At 50.0% G+C, this 15,427-nt stretch overlaps 1 long non-coding RNA gene across 5 annotated transcripts in view; it reads right to left on the bottom strand.

Moving 5' to 3' along the window:
• LOC115894836 overlaps positions 1-13,384 on the bottom strand; it is a 31,283-nt gene extending 17,899 nt beyond the window's left edge. For 2 of the 5 annotated variants that reach the window (XR_004055043.1, XR_004055048.1), the window contains exons 1-2: positions 11,851-13,384; positions 11,461-11,616 (exon numbers count right to left, since the gene is read on the bottom strand). This is a non-coding gene — a long non-coding RNA (uncharacterized LOC115894836). Of the gene's footprint in view, positions 1-3,863; positions 4,919-8,091; positions 8,760-9,507; positions 9,673-11,460; positions 11,617-11,850 lie in introns of those variants that run through there. The other 3 variants (XR_004055044.1, XR_004055045.1, XR_004055046.1) reach the window with 3 other exon arrangements.
• Between the last annotated feature and the right edge of the window lie 2,043 nt (positions 13,385-15,427).

Here is a 15,427-nt window from a genome sequence, read left to right as displayed (position 1 = left end):
AGCTTGCAGTGAGTCGCAATTGTGCCACTGCACACCAGCCTGGGTGACAGAGCAAGACTCCATCTCAAAAAAAAACAAAAAAGATTTGTTCAAGGCAGAAAAAAAAGAGAGAAGACAAGTAAACAGAACCAAGAAATTTGGTTTTAATGACAAAAAAGGAAACAACCTAAATATGTTCATCAATAGGAAAATGGTTAAATAAATTAACAGCTTGCCATTAAAGAAAGTATTCACCAGGCATGGTGGCCCACACCTTAATCCCAGCACTTTGTAAGGCCAAGGCTGGAGGATCCCTCAAGCCTAGGAGTTCAAGATCAGCCTGAGCAACAGAACAAGACCCCTTCTCTTCAAAAAAATTAAAAACTATGGCTGGAAGCAGAGAGCCAAATCATGAATGAACTTCCATTCACAATTGCTACAAAGAGAATAAAATACCTAGGAATACAGCTAACTAGGGATATGAATGACCTCTTCAAGGAGAACTACAAACCATCCCTCAAAGACATCAGAGAGGACACAAACAAATGGAAAAACATTCCATGCTCATGGATAGGAAGAATCAATATCGTGAAAATGCCCATACTGCCAAAAATAATTTATAGATTGAATGCTATTTTCATTAAACTGCCATTGACATTCTTCACAGAATTAGGAAAAAACTATTCTAAAATTCATATGGAACCAAAAAAGAGCCCAAATAGCCAAGACTAAGCAAAAAGAACAAAGCTGGAGGCACTACGATATCTGACTTCAAACTATACTACAAGGCTACAGTGACTTCAAACTATACTACAACGCTACAGTAACCAAACAGCATGGTAGTGGTAACCAAAACAGACACATAAACCTATGGAACAGAATAGAGAACTAAGAAATAAGACCATACATCTACAATCATCTTACCTTCAACAAACCTGACAAAAACAAGCAAGAGGGAAAGGATTCCCTATTTAACAAATGGTGGTGAGACAACTGGCTAGTCGTATCAGAAAATTGAAACTAGATCCTTTCCTTACACCTTATACAAAAATTAACTCACGATGGATTAAAGACTTAAATGTAAAACCTGAAACTATAAACACCCTAGAAGAATATCTAGGGAATACCATTCAGCTCATAGGCATGGGCAAAGATTTTATGATGAAAATGCCAAAAGCAATTGCAACAAAAACAAAAAATGACAAATGAGATCTAATTAAATTAAAGAGCTTCTGCACAGCAAAAGAAACTATCATCAGAGTGAAAGGCAGCCTACGGAATGGGAGAAAATTTTTACAATCTATCCATCTGAGAGAGGTCTAATATCCAGAGTCTACGAGGAACTTAAACAATTTACAAGAAATAAACAACCCCATCAAAAAGTGGGCAAAGGACATGAACAGATACTTTTCAAAAGAAAACATTCATGCAGCCAACATATGAAAAAACAGCTCAACATCACTGATCATTAGAGAAATGCAAATGAAAACCACACAAACTACCATCTCATGCCAGTCAGAATGGCAATTGTTAAAAAGTCAAGAAACAACAGATGCTGGTGAGGCTGCAGAGAAGAAGGAACAGTTTTACACTGTTTGTGGGAGTGTGGATTACATCAACCATTGTGGAAGACAGTGTGGCAATTCCTCAAAGATCTAGAACCAGAAATACCATTTGACCCAGCAGTCCCATTACTGGGTATATACCCAAAGGAATATAAATCATTCTATTATAAAGATACATGCACGTGTATGTTCACTGCAGCACTATTCACAATAGCAAAGACATGGGATCAATCCAAATGCCCATCAATGATAAACTGGGTAAAGAGAATGTAGTACATATATACCATGGAGTACTATGCAGCCATAAAAAGGAACAAGAGCATGTCCTTTGCAGGAACATAGATGGAGCTGGAAGCCATTATCCTCAGCAAACTAACACAGAAACAGAAAACCAAACACCACACGTTCTCACTTACAAGTGGGAGCTGAATGATGAAGACACATGGACACAGGGAGGGGAACAACACACACTGGGGCCTGTCGGGGCGGGGGAGCAAAGAAAGGGACAGCATCAGGAAGAATAGCTAATGGGTGCTGGGCTTAATACTTAGGTGATGGGCTGATCTATGCAGCAAGCCACCATGGTAGACATTTACATATGTAACAAACCTGCACTTCTTACACACGTACCACGGAACTTAAAGTAAAAGTTGAAAAAAAAAACTACAGCAGCTGACGGCCGGGCGCGGTGGCTCAAGCCTGTAATCCCAGCACTTTGGGAGGCCGAGACGGGCGGATCACGAGGTCAGGAGATCGAGACCATCCTGGCTAACCCGGTGAAACCCCGTCTCTACTAAAAAATAAAAAAAAATTAGCCGGGCGAGGTGGCGGGTGCCTGTAGTCCCAGCTACTCGGGAGGCTGAGGCAGGAGAATGGCGTGAACCCGGGAGGCGGAGCTTGCAGTGAGCTGAGGTCCGGCCACTGCACTCCAGCCTGGGTGACAGAGCGAGACTTCGTCTCAAAGAAAAAAAAAACAAAAAACAAAAAACAAAAAAAAAAACAAAAAAAAACTACAGCAGCTAATTACTTCCTAAGCAATTTGAAAAAACTATCAAATGAAACTAAAAACTTTCAAAAAAGAAAAGAGGCTGGGCGCAGTGGCTCAAGCCTGTAATCCCAGCACTCTGGGAGGCCGAGACGGGCGGATCACAAGGTCAGGAGATTGAGACCATCCTGGCTAACCCGGTCAAACCCTGTCTCTACTAAAAAATTCAAAAAACTAGCCGGGCGAGGTGGTGGGCGCCTATAGTCCCAGCTACTCGGGAGGCTGAGGCAGGAGAAGGGTGTAAACCCGAAAGGCGGAGCTTGCAGTGAGCTGAGATCCGGCCACTGCACTCCAGTTTGGGCGACAGAGCAAGACTCCATCTCAAAAAAAAAAAAAAAAAAAATTGGCCGGGCACGGTAGCTCAGGCCTGTAATCCCAGGACTTTGGGAGGCCGAGGTAGGTGGATCACCTGAGGTCAGGAGTTCGATACCAACCTGGCCAACATAGTGAAACCCCGTCTCTAGTAAAAATACAAAAAAAAATTAGCTGGGTGTGGTGGCACATGCCTGTAGTCCTAGCTACTCAGGAGGCTGAGGCAGTAGAATTGCTTAAATCCAGAAAGCAGAGGTTGCAGTGAGCCATGATCACGCCACTGCACTCCAGCCTGGGTGACAGAGCAAGATTCTGTCTCAAAAAGAAAAAAGAAATTATTTTAATTTTTAAAAAATTAAAATTCTTTTTTTTTTTTTTTTTTTTTTTGAGACGGAGTCTTGCTCTGTCACCTGGGCTAGAGCGCAGTGGCGGGATCTCAGCTCACTGCAAGCTCCGCCTCCCGGGTTTATGCCATTCTCCTGCCTCAGCCTCCGGAGTAGCTGGGACTACAGGCGCCCGCCACCTTGCCCGGCTAGTTTTTTGTATTTTTAGTAGAGACGGGGTTTCACCGTGTTAGCCAGGATGGTCTCTATCTCCTGACCTCGTGATCCGCCCGTCTCGGCCTCCCAAAGTGCTGGGATTACAGGCTTGAGCCACCGCGCCCGGCCTTAAAATTCTTAAAATAAAAAAAAATACTTAAAATTAGCCAGACATGGTGGCACACACCTGTGGTCCCAGCTACTCAGGAGGCTGTTGTGGGAGGATCCTTTGAGCCCAGGAGGTCAAGGCTGCAGTAAGCCAAGATCACGCCACTGCATTCCAGCCTGGGCAACAGAGCAAGATCCTGTCTCTTAAAAAAAAAAAAAAAAAGAACGCTTATGGAAATAAGTTTTTTAGACAGCAACTGTAGAACACTGAAATAACAGAAAGCCATTTTTATTACTTGTACAATTAGAACCGTCTTTCTGAATAATGCAGAAGATTCTGCCCTGGCCCTAATATGGCTGGTCTTTCTAACAGACCTGCCCAGCCATGGCAGGAGGTCAAGACACACATTTTCTTCCCATCTCTTTCCACTCTATGCGGTGGGACCGTAACTGCTCCCCTCACCTCACTGACACCTCGGTGACATACCTGGCTGACACTCCACCCATCCCTGTCTGCAGAGGGTGATGACGCCCCACCCCACACCCCAGTCCCACCACCCGCTTGCAGAGCTGCTGCAGGGCTGAGATCAGGAATCTGGAGGGCTCAGCCCAGGTCCCAGCAAGCAAACCCAGCTCCACTCGCAGAAATTGCTCCTCTCACTTGGGCCATTGTTGCTGAAGTTACTACCGTCGCCTCACGCAAGGTAATTGTGAGATTCGAGGGGCTGCAGTCCACAGGCAGTGTGGTGTTTGTGGGTGCCCTGATCTCTGTCACCGCCCGTTGATGCTCGGCAGCTCATTCATCTGCCCGTGTGCCCTCCTGCACACAGGTGAGCTGGATCCTCCTCGGTGCCTGCAGCCTGGGTGGTGGGTGGTACCGGGTGTGGGGCCAGCCCAGCCTGGCCGTCCACAGCTGTGCATCCTCTGGCCACAGCTCTGGTTCAACCTCTCATCTAGAAAACCCTTGCAGGGACCCAGTGAAATAGGCCTACTGTGGGTGGCAGCATGCTGCGATGACACGAGGGACAGGAAAGTCTGTACTGGAAAGAGGCTGGGGCCTGACCCCCCCACCCACCTTAGTCTGTCAACTGGGGTTACGATGCCTGCCGCAGGGGTGGCTGTTGACCTATTTTGGTGAAGGCTGTCAGCTGTAAGTGACAGAAGCTCAACTCAAACCAAGGGAAGCAAATGAAGCCAATTTGTAGTTGGTTTTTCAGCGCTGGGGCGGAGCTGGAGGCGCCTTGCAGGAATGGAGCAGACGCTGGCAGAGCCAAGGGCTTGGTACTGGAACCGGCACTGAGACTTCCAGGGTGTGTCTGCAGGACCCTTTGTCTTGTCTCCCCTGCCTTTCAGCAGCAGCCAGGCTCCCTCTGTGGGGGAGGGGGCAGAGAATACGAGTGGGGGGGGTTGGGGGTGCCCTTCCCACCCAGGGGACCGTGGCAGGGACAGCTGCTCTTCCCAGCCTCCACACAGCCTTTCCAGGGAAGGACCCGACTGGCCCTGCCCAGGTCACATGCGCAGACCTGGTGTCAATCACTGTCACCAAAGGCTGGGCATCCCTAAAAAGCCTGGGTCCCAGGCACAGCCCTCAACAGAGGCGGGCATAGCCTGTCACAAGAGGAAGGGAATCGAAGCACATGCTGGAGAGTGAAAACACACTAACAAAACCAAGCAAAACAATGACTAACGACAGAAAACGACGACACTGGCTGCAAGGCCCACTGCACTAGGGCATGTGATGCCTGGAAGAGGCCCAAGCACGCAGTAGGTCTCAACAATGCAGATCGGCGTTGTGACAGAGAACTGGCAAATGGGGTTCTCTTCCTCCCCGCCCCCACTGCCACCACTGTCACCACTCACGAGCAGTAAATTGTCCTCAAAAATGCTTTAAAACATTAGTCATATTTTCCAACCCAACTTTTGAGAAACAGTATTTGGGCCATGAGTGTGTGCTGCACACTCCAGGTGCTTCCGCTCGCAGATGTGGGGTTTGGAGCTGCCCACCGTGCAGCACACGGTGGGGCAGCACACAGGGGCCAGCACACAGTAGGGCAGCGCACGGTGGGGTGACGCACTGGGGCAGCACACAGGGGCCAAGACACAGTAGCGCAGCGCACAGGGGCCAGCACACAGTGGGGCAGCGCATGGGGGCAGCACACAGGGGCCAACGCACAGTGAGGCAGCACACAGGGTGCCCCCAGCACACAGTGGGGCAGCGCACGGGGGCAGGGGAGCACACAGCGCAGGAGCAGAGTCAGGTTCTGGGCTCAAGGTCAGCCACAGGGTGGGTGGAGGGGCTTCTCCCTGGAGGCCTGGGTCAACTTCCAATTTGCCTCTCTGTGGGGTGTCTGGCTTTGCTTCTGTTGCAAGGGAAACCTTTCATTTGGAAAATTCCCTTAGAGGGTGTTTTCCAGGTTGCCTAAGAGGAAGCAGTCAAATCCCGGACACAGCTATCACCAGAAGCCAGGGTGGTGCGGGGCGAAGCTTGGATCTCGTCTGCACAGGCCTCCAGAGGCCCGCCCTCCTGTGCTTGCTCATTTGGCAGCCGGGGCCGCTGAGACAGTGGAGGACAGAGCGGACCCCTGCCCCGTGCTGCTGATCCTCCACCAAGGAGACCTCCAGACACCAGCCGCTGGGGAGATCATCCACAGTGACACTTTCCACCACGGAGAGGAGTGGCAGGTGGAGAAAGGGCCGGTTGTGGGCACAGCCTGGGGGGAGGTGCCCATCACACACCCTGGCCACAAAATCCTCCAGCACACAGATGGCATCTAAACTTCCCCGAGCCCGGAAGACTCCCCAGCTTGGGGATGCACAGAAATGAGGGTCTGGAAGACATGGCCCAGGGTCCACGCCACCGTAGCAGGGGGCAGGTGCTGCGGTAACGAGGAAGCCTGTTCTCATCCCGCTCCATTCAAATGTGGGGAAAAGAAAGAGAGATCAGATTGTTACTGTGTCTATACAGAAAGAAGTAGATATAAGAGACTCCATTTTGTTCTGTATTTGAGATGCTGTTAATCTGTGACCCTACCCCCAACCTTGTCCTTGCAAGAGACATGTGCTGTGGTGACTCAAGATTTAACAGATTTTGGGCTATGCAGGGTGTGCTTTGTTAAACAAGTGCCTGAAGGCAGTATGCTTGTGAAAAGTCATCACCATTCTCTTAATCTCAAGTACCCAGGGACACGTACACTGCCAAAGGCCGTACACTGCCAAAGGTTGCAGGGACCTCTGCCTAGGAAAGCTAGGTATTGTCCAAGGTTTCTCCCCATGTGATAGTCTGAAATATGGCCTTGTGGGAGGGGAAAGACCTGCTCGTCCTGCAGCCTGACACCCATGAAGCGTCTGTGCTGAGGAGGACTAATATAAGAGGAAAGAAGGCCTCTTGGCAGTGAGATAGAGAAAAGCATCTGTCTCCTGCCTGTCCCTGGGCAATGGAATATCTCAGTGCAAAACCCGATTGTACGTTCTGTTTACTGAGAAAGAAGGAAACCGCCTTAGGGCGAAAGGTGGGACTTGCTAGGGCAATGCTGCTCTTTATGCACTAAAAAGGTTTATGGAGATATTTACATATGCATATCAAGGCACAGCACTTTTCCTTAAACTTATTCATGTCACAGAGATCTTTATTCATATGTCTTACTGCTGACCTTCTCCCTATGATGATCCTATTATCCTGCCACTTCCCTTTTTCTAAGATGGTAAAGAAAATGACCAATAAATACTGAGGGAACTCAGAGACCGATGCCGGCGCGGGTCCTCTGTATGCTGAGCGCCGGTCCCCTGGGCCCACTTTTTCTCTCTCTATACTTTGTCTCTGTGTCTCATTTCTTTTCTCAAGTCTCTCAGTTCCACCTAACAAGAAACGCCCACAGGTGTGGAGGGGCAGGCCACCCCTTCATTCAAATACACTTTTGCCAATCCAAGACACACAAAGATGCTTTAAGAAAAAAAAAAACAGGCCGGGCGCGGTGGCTCAAGCCTGTAATCCCAGCACTTTGGGAGGCCGAGACGGGCGGATCACAAGGTCAGATCGAGACCATCCTGGCTAACCCGGTGAAACCCCGTCTCTACTAAAAAATACAAAAAAAACTAGCCGGGCAAGGTGGCGGCGCCTGTAGTCCCAGCTACTCGGGAGGCTGAGGCAGGAGAATGGCGTAAACCCGGGAGGCAGAGCTTACAGTGAGCTGAGATCTGGCCACTGCACTCCAGCCCGGGCGACAGAGTGAGACTCCGTCTCAAAAAAAAAAAAAAAAGAAAAAGAAAAAAAAAAAAAGCAGGGCCGGGTGTGGTGGCTCACACCTGTAATCCCAGCACTTTGGGAGGCCAGGACGGGCAGATCAATTGAGGTAAGGAGTTCAAAACCATACAAAAATTAGCCTGGCGTGGTCGTGGGCAGCTGTAATCCCAGCTACTCGGGAGGTTGAGGCAGGAGAATCACTTGAGCCCAGGAAGCGGAAGTTGCAGTGAGCAGAGATCGTGCCGTTGCACTCCAGCCTGGGCAACAGAGTAAGACTCCATTTAAAAAAAAAAAAAAAAAAAGGAAAGAAAAGTAAGTAAGTCGTTACTTACGTTACTTAATGGTAAGTCTGTTAAGTAAGTTGTTTAAGAGCTGGGCAAAATGATAGGTTTCAGTTTCCCCCAGAATCAGGGCACAGGGACGAAACCCGCACTCGGGACAATAGGAGTGGGGGAATTTGGGTGGGTGTCAAAAACGTTGACCACGGTGCTGAGTCTTGGAGGCTCCCACCCCATTCCACCCCTGCCTGAGGCTTGGGTGACAGAGGAATGGTTGGGGGGTCAGAGAGGCTGGGGTCTTCCAGGGACAGAAAGGACTTGGGCCTCCGCCCAGAAGAGCTGCCCCTGCAGGGCCAAGGGAGAGAGGTGGGGCAGGGCAGGTCTAAGAAAGGCCCTGGCCATACCCATCCTGGCCTTCCCTGGCCCTGGGCATGGTGTAAACCATCCTCCCTGACACCCAAGCATCTTTAGTGGGATATTCCTTTCTCAAGAATGCAGCGTGGGGCAGGACTTCTCTTCAGGGCTTGGTCAGCAGGCCCTTCCTGCCTCAAGGCTGACTCAGGGCATCAGTTATGCCCACGTCCTAATCCCTGGCACCTGTGAATGTCACTCTATCTGGCAAAGGCACCGTGCAAAGGCAATTGCATGAGGGCTCCTGAGAGGCGAAGTCTGTCCTGATCCTGTGGGCAAGTCCTGAAAGAAATCAGGCACATTCCTCAGTCCTAGGCCCAGTACAAACAACATACATCTCTCAATTTCCTGGGCCCAGTACAAACAACATATATCTCTCAATTTCCTGGGCCCAGTACAAACACCATGTATCTCTCACATCTCTCAACTTCCTGAGCCCAGTACAAACACGTCCCACCATATATCTCAACTTTAGAAAAACACCACCTGGAAAAATCCCTGATAACGACACAGCTGTTTGTAGTTTTACTGAAAGCACGGGAACCAATAGATCACCGCTAAATGTATAACTTAATATGTTAACCAATTGTAATGCTGTAACCTAAAGAATTCCCTTGTTCCTCTGTAACCTTACAAGTTCTATTTACATCGGGCTATAAAAAGCGAGTGCACACATTGTTCGGGGCCCTCTTGTATGCTGTGGAACGGAGGGACCAAGTTCGAACTTGCAGTAAAGATCCTTGCCACTTGGCTTTGACTCTGGACTCTGGTGGTCTTCTTTGGGGAATAAACGGTCTGGGCATAACAGTCCTACTGAGAGGGGGCAGGAGGGGCAGGGAGAAGGCCACATGAGGATGGAGAGAGAGACTGGAGCGATGGAGGAAGGGGCTATGAGCCACAGCATATGGGCACCACACCACCTAGAAATTGCAAAAGGCAAGGGAACAGATTCTCCCCTGAAGCCTCCAGAAGAAGCCAGCCCTGCCAACACCTTGACGTTAGCCCAGTGAGGCCGACTTCAGACTCTGACCTGCGGAACCATGAGAAGATGGAACGTTTATTGCTCTCAGCCTCGGTGTGCTCATCTGTTATGGCAGCCACGGAAGCTCCCATGTGGCCACGTCTCTGCACTGCAGATGCTGCAGGCAGGGCTGGCACAGACTTGGGCTCGAACCCTGGCTCCAGCACTTGCTGGCTGTGGATGACAATGGCTCAGGTTACCATTCTGCACCTCAGTTTACTGACAGTGAGGTGGGGAGAATAAGCACCGGACCCCCGAGACTATGGAGATGTTGGATAAGTGAACAGATCCCCCAGTCTCATCGGCTGCTGAGGGAAAGCAATGAGATCCCAATAGTGAAGGGGCCCAGGGAAGGGGGGTAGAAGGGCCATAGAGGCTTAGGGAGGAGCTGTTGCTAGTGTCCCCAAGCATTCTTTCTCCCGTCATCTGCAGGAACAGAATTGTCAGCAGGAAGTGGACCCTTGGGAATAAAGACTACATTTCCCAGCATCCTTTGCAGCCAGGTGTGGCATGCGACCACATTTTGGCCAATAGGATATAAGGAGACAGCTGCAGTGCATCCCTGCCCTTCCGCCCCCTCCTGTCTGGGATGTTCCTGGAGCTCCCCTCTCACAGTGAGGTGCAGGCCACACCCTGAGGAGGGCAGAGCTGAAGGCTTGGAAGGAGCCTGGGTCCCTGATGACCTGAGGCCACAGAGCCATCACGGGAGCCATGGACTGCCGGACCCCTGGACTTTGGCACATTAGAGAAATAAACGTCTCTGGCTGAAGCTACTGTTGATGTGGTTCCCTATCCAGAGGGGCTTAGGAACTAGAGTAGCAGCAGGTGTGCCTGCTGCTCCCATGTCGTCCTGTGGGGCCCTGCATCAGCGTCCAAGATTCCTGACAGCCACCCCCAGGCCTCTAGTGGCAAGGGAAGGGGCAGAGGGTCAGGAGGCCTATAAGCACCCCCAGCCTCGGCCCCAGGGAGCCCCTCTGCCCTCAAGCACAGCTCCTGAGAAAGCACCACACACTGTAAGCCTTCCATAGCACCCACTCCCTGAACACCTGCAATGGTGGTGACCGACGTCACTGACAGCGGTAAGCATCTGGAAAAAGTGCGACAAATAACACGAGTGTACTGGCCCACTGTACCAATGAAGAGAACAGGATTCAGAGAGGCTCTCTTCATCTCTGCCCACCGGCAGCTCACACGGTCCGAGCTGTCACCTCATGATGCCTTTGGCTCCAGTTGTGGGTTTGCGATCAATCCAAGGGCAAGGGCAAGGTCAAAGGAAGGTAGCGAGTGCCCCACCCCCCACTTCCTCAACAGGGGCAAGAGAGAGGAACCAGGGGGCAGAAGGGAACCAGAGGGGAGAAAGGCTAATGTTCTTAAATGATCCTACCATTCAGTTTCCAACATTTCTATAAGCATCTATTATTTCGATCATGAGAAACGCTGCCTCCCACCAATCCTCACCCACAGTGCTTTTCACAGTTCTGACTTTTTTCCTGCCTAATGACTGATTCGACCCACACACAGGAGGGCTCAAATCACAGTAGGCTTCTAAGGAACAACTTAATCAGCTTTTGATTCCACTTAGCTCTCACTTCCATGGGCTTTTAAGATCTCCTCGAGCTCCATGAAGTTTGCCTCCTCCTTCCTTCCCTGTCCTTCAGGCCAGCCCAGGACCCCCTCACGCCCACCTCTGTGGCTGCCCTGGCTGCAACAGGGAAGAAATGACTATGCCAACGGCAGGCACCTGAGTCACACCTGGGTTCCACAAGGTCCAGACAGCCATCTTTCTCCTTCGATTAGTATCAAGGAAATGACTGTTAATTAACTTTGCATTTGCTCATTCCCCGTGCCACTCATTATCCCAATTAAACTACCTCTTGTGAAGTCTGGCTCTTTTTGCAAAAAGTTATTTCTAATTATTTCAACTCGAACGTCTGTGGCCCCTTATGCTGCTATTTTTCTTACCCAGAACATCATTTTCGGTTTGGAACCAGCATGCGAGGGGGAAGGAGTGGTGGCTCTGCTGCCAAGCTGTCAGTTAACGCTTTTCCAGGCAAGTCTCTTAACCTGGGAGCCTTGGTTTCTTCTGTGTGATGGGTCCGGGGATGTTGATTGTAGCAACTAAACAAACAGAAGCAGGCCAAGAACAAGGCAGGCATGAAGGTGAGAATGGGAACCAAAGGTTTATGATGAATCTATTCTGAGTACCAAAGTCCAAAATAAAGATAAAATGGGGAGAAAAAAAGTAATGCCTGCCCCACAGGGTTATTATATGGCTTAAGTGATTTAAACTGGGTTCTCCACTCCAGGTCTTACAAGGTCTAAATCAAGGTGGTGGCGGGGATGAGCTCTTACCTGGAGGCTCTGGGGGAGCATCCGCTTCCAGTTGCATTCAGGTGGCCCCGAAAGTCCAGCTCCTGGTGGCTGCAGGCCTGGGGTCCTCATTCCATGGCTGGGGGCCACTCCTTGCTCCTATAAGTCACCCACACACCTTCCCACACAACCCCTTCCTCCTTCAAACCAGACATGTTAATTCCAGTCTTTCTCACACATTGAATTTGACCTTCCTTTCTGCTGACAGCTGGAAAAGCTCCTTGCTTTCATTAGGCTCAGGAGATCAAGCCCACCAGATCATCTCTGATCTCAAGGTCAGATGGCTTGGGACTTTCATTCCTTCATCAAAGTCCCTGCACAGCAGCATCTAGGCTAGTGTTTCACTGAACAGCCAGGGGTACGAGTCAGTGGGCCCACCTTTAGAATTCCGTCTGCCATGCCCATCATATTTGTATCTTTCTAAATTTGCTTCTTTCAAAGTCGAATACAAGGATGAAAATCCGTGCCCTCACCGAAGGGTCAGAGCAATGCCGCTCATGGCAGCAATCACCCTGTGCTGGACACATGTGGGTTCTGTCTTCAGTCCTGACGCAAAACCTGGGATCAGTCAGGAGAAATACATAAGAATTCTGCCTTCCTTTCACCCACATGACCTTGTGCAAGTCACATCTAACCTGGCTGAGCCCAGTCCCCTCCTCGCCACAGTTGGGCTGATCCACAAGAGGACACCTTTGAAGCATCCAGCACACAGCCTGGTACCCCGGCAGTGCTCAGCTGCTATGAGCACCACGCCCACGGTCGACAGGCCGTCAGACCATCTGCACGACGTTTTTTCCTTTTTAACCACCACCCAATCCTTGCTAGGGGCACCACGTGCTGTACAGTCGGCTCTTCCGGCACCCCAAGTCCCTGGCTAGGCCACTCATGCCCATTGCTGGACATGTGCTCAGACGACTGATCCAAGAGTCTTCCACACAGGCAGCTTCACCTCCACGTGAAGATAACTTGCACTGTGCTGCAGTTCCAGACCTCAGCGAGCTACCTAAGCAGGTAGGTTCCCAAGAGCAGACTGCCTTTGGAGCAGTTCCTGAAGCGGCCACGAGGTGGCAGGCCTTTCCCTGGCGGATCAGAGAAATCCCGCAGTTCGGGATACAGACACAGGGCACGGCCTGGCCTCAGCGGAGGTTCACAGTCCCCAAGGTGGCATCCCCACTGGGACCACCTGTGCTTATCTGTCTTGAGGCACAGCAGCTACAATTCTTCATCAGGCTCGGAGCTGCAAGACGCCCATCTGATTCCTTCTGAGCCCCAAAGAGGAAGGAAATGAACATGTTTGTGTTTTAAATCTCACAACAAATAATAAGGTCTCAGTTTTACAGGTGAGCAGATCAAGGTTGAAAGCAATGAAGTTACTTGGTCACAGCCAATAAGAAGCATGAGATACTGTTTTGGTTTTGTTTGTTTGTTTTTTGAGATAGAGTCTTGCTGTCATCCAGGCTGGAGTGCAGTGGTGAGATCTCAGCTGACTGCAACCTCCACCTCCCGGGTTCAAGTGATTCTCCTGCCTCAGCCTCCCCAGTAGCTGGGATTACAGGTGACTGCCACCATGCCCAGCTATTTGTTTTGTTTTGTTTTTTAGTAGAAATGGGGTTTCACCATGTTGGCCAGGCTGGTCTCGAATTCCTGACCTCTGATGATCCACCTGCCTCGGCCTCCCAAAGTGCCAGGATGACAGGAGTGAGCCACCGGGCCCGGCCGAGACACTGTTTTAAATTTTATTGCAAAAAGGCTGGCCGTGGTGGCTCATACCTGTAATCCTAGCACTTTGGGAGGCTGACGACGCCGGAGTGCTTGAACTCAGGAGTTCGAGACCACTCTGGGCAACATGGTGAAACCCCGTCTCTACTAAAAAGACCAAAAATTAGCCAAGCGTGGTGGCACACACCTGTAGTGCCAGCTATTAGGGAGGCTGAGGCATGAGAATCACTTGAACCGAGAGGCAGAGTTTGCAGAGAGCTGAGATTGCGCCACTGCACTCTAGCCTGGGCAACAGAATGAGACTCTGTCTCAAAATATATATATATAAAATAAAATAAATTATATCGCAGAAAACTACAAACACATGCAAAAGAAAATCGTCATAACTCCTGTGGCATTCATCACCCAGCTTCAACCATTACTAACAGTTGCCACTTGTGTTCCACCTGTCCTTGAATTTTTTTTCATGGAGAATGTACAAAGTGAATACCAGACATAGGGGCAATTTACTGTAAATACTTCCTTTTGCATCTCTGAAGGTTAGGACATTTTACCCACCAGCCATTACTGCTCCCTACCAAAAGTATCGATAACTCCCAGTTTTCATCTAATACCCGGTTTATATTCCAATTTCCCCCACCTATCTCTCAAATGCCTCGTTTAAGCTGGTTTGTTGTGTCATGATCCAAGCAGGTTCCACACATTCAATTCAATGGCATCTTTTAAGCTCGTTTATTCTCTAGTAGTTCAGTTCCACTTTCTTTTTTTTCCTCCAGGCTCTAATTAACTATATTATCATCATAATTATACTATTATCTTAATTACTGGTATTAATTGACACAGTCATTTGTCCTGTACAACATCCCACATTTGGGGTTTAGTTTTTTGCGTCTTTCTGCAAGGGGCATATTAACTGGCAAACAGTAGGTGTTAATCAGCATGGGTTGAATGGTTTCAATGGGAGAAAAGCAAAAGAATAAAGGTTTGGTCCTTTACTCAAATGGTTCTACTTTCACTAATGTAACAAGCAGGCAACACTCCACTTGAGAAGCCACCAACTCGCGCCCTGGGATCCTGGGTAGGGCACGGGCTCTAAGTCTGGGATCCTGGGGAAAGCATGGGCTCCCCTCTCTGGGATCCCGGGAAGAGCACAGGATCGAGCCCTGGGATCCCGGGGAGGGCAAGGACTCTTAATTCTGGGATCCTGGGGAGGGCACGGGCTCCAGTCCTCAGATCTTGGCAGTCAGAACTGCACTCCAGGCTACGCTGTGCTGAAGCGGTGAGCCAGGCCCTATCTCCCACGGAAATCCCGCTTGGGGGCCGGCACCGGGACCATAAGAACACGCCGCCCCTGCTCTTCCAGTACCTCTGCTCTTGGGGGTATGCGCTACAGCAGCACGGACCTCGGTCAGGTTATGAAGACGTGTGCATTTGTGAGCTTCAGTTGTGCCCCAATGTTTTCTATACGCTGTTCTTAGTCTGTTTTTCGTGTTTTGAGAAAACTGAAGATAACAGAAAGGTACAAAACACACGCCCATATGCCCATCATCCAGCATCAAAACCGCCAACATTTTGTCCCATTTGCTTCCTGGGTTTTGTTTCCCGTTTCACCAGAACTCACTGGTTGAGACGGAGACCCCAGTGCCTTCTCCTCTCCGCCTCCGGCGCCCGGAAAAGCAGTGTCGGGGTGGGGGCACCTTCCCAAGCGGTTGCCTCCGCGGTTATTTCTCAAACACCTGCGCCGCCGTTTGGATGGCGCTCGCGCCGAGGCTTCATTTTCATTTAGCAAACATGGAGTGCTCCGCGCCGATCTGGAGCCAGGGTGTGAGGGTGAATAGTG

This window comes from Rhinopithecus roxellana, chromosome 2 (genome assembly GCF_007565055.1).
Source record: "Rhinopithecus roxellana isolate Shanxi Qingling chromosome 2, ASM756505v1, whole genome shotgun sequence".
NCBI lineage: Eukaryota > Metazoa > Chordata > Mammalia > Primates > Cercopithecidae > Rhinopithecus > Rhinopithecus roxellana.
The sequence above is the reverse complement of the archived record's forward strand: the minus strand, read 5'-3'. Positions and strand labels throughout refer to the sequence as shown.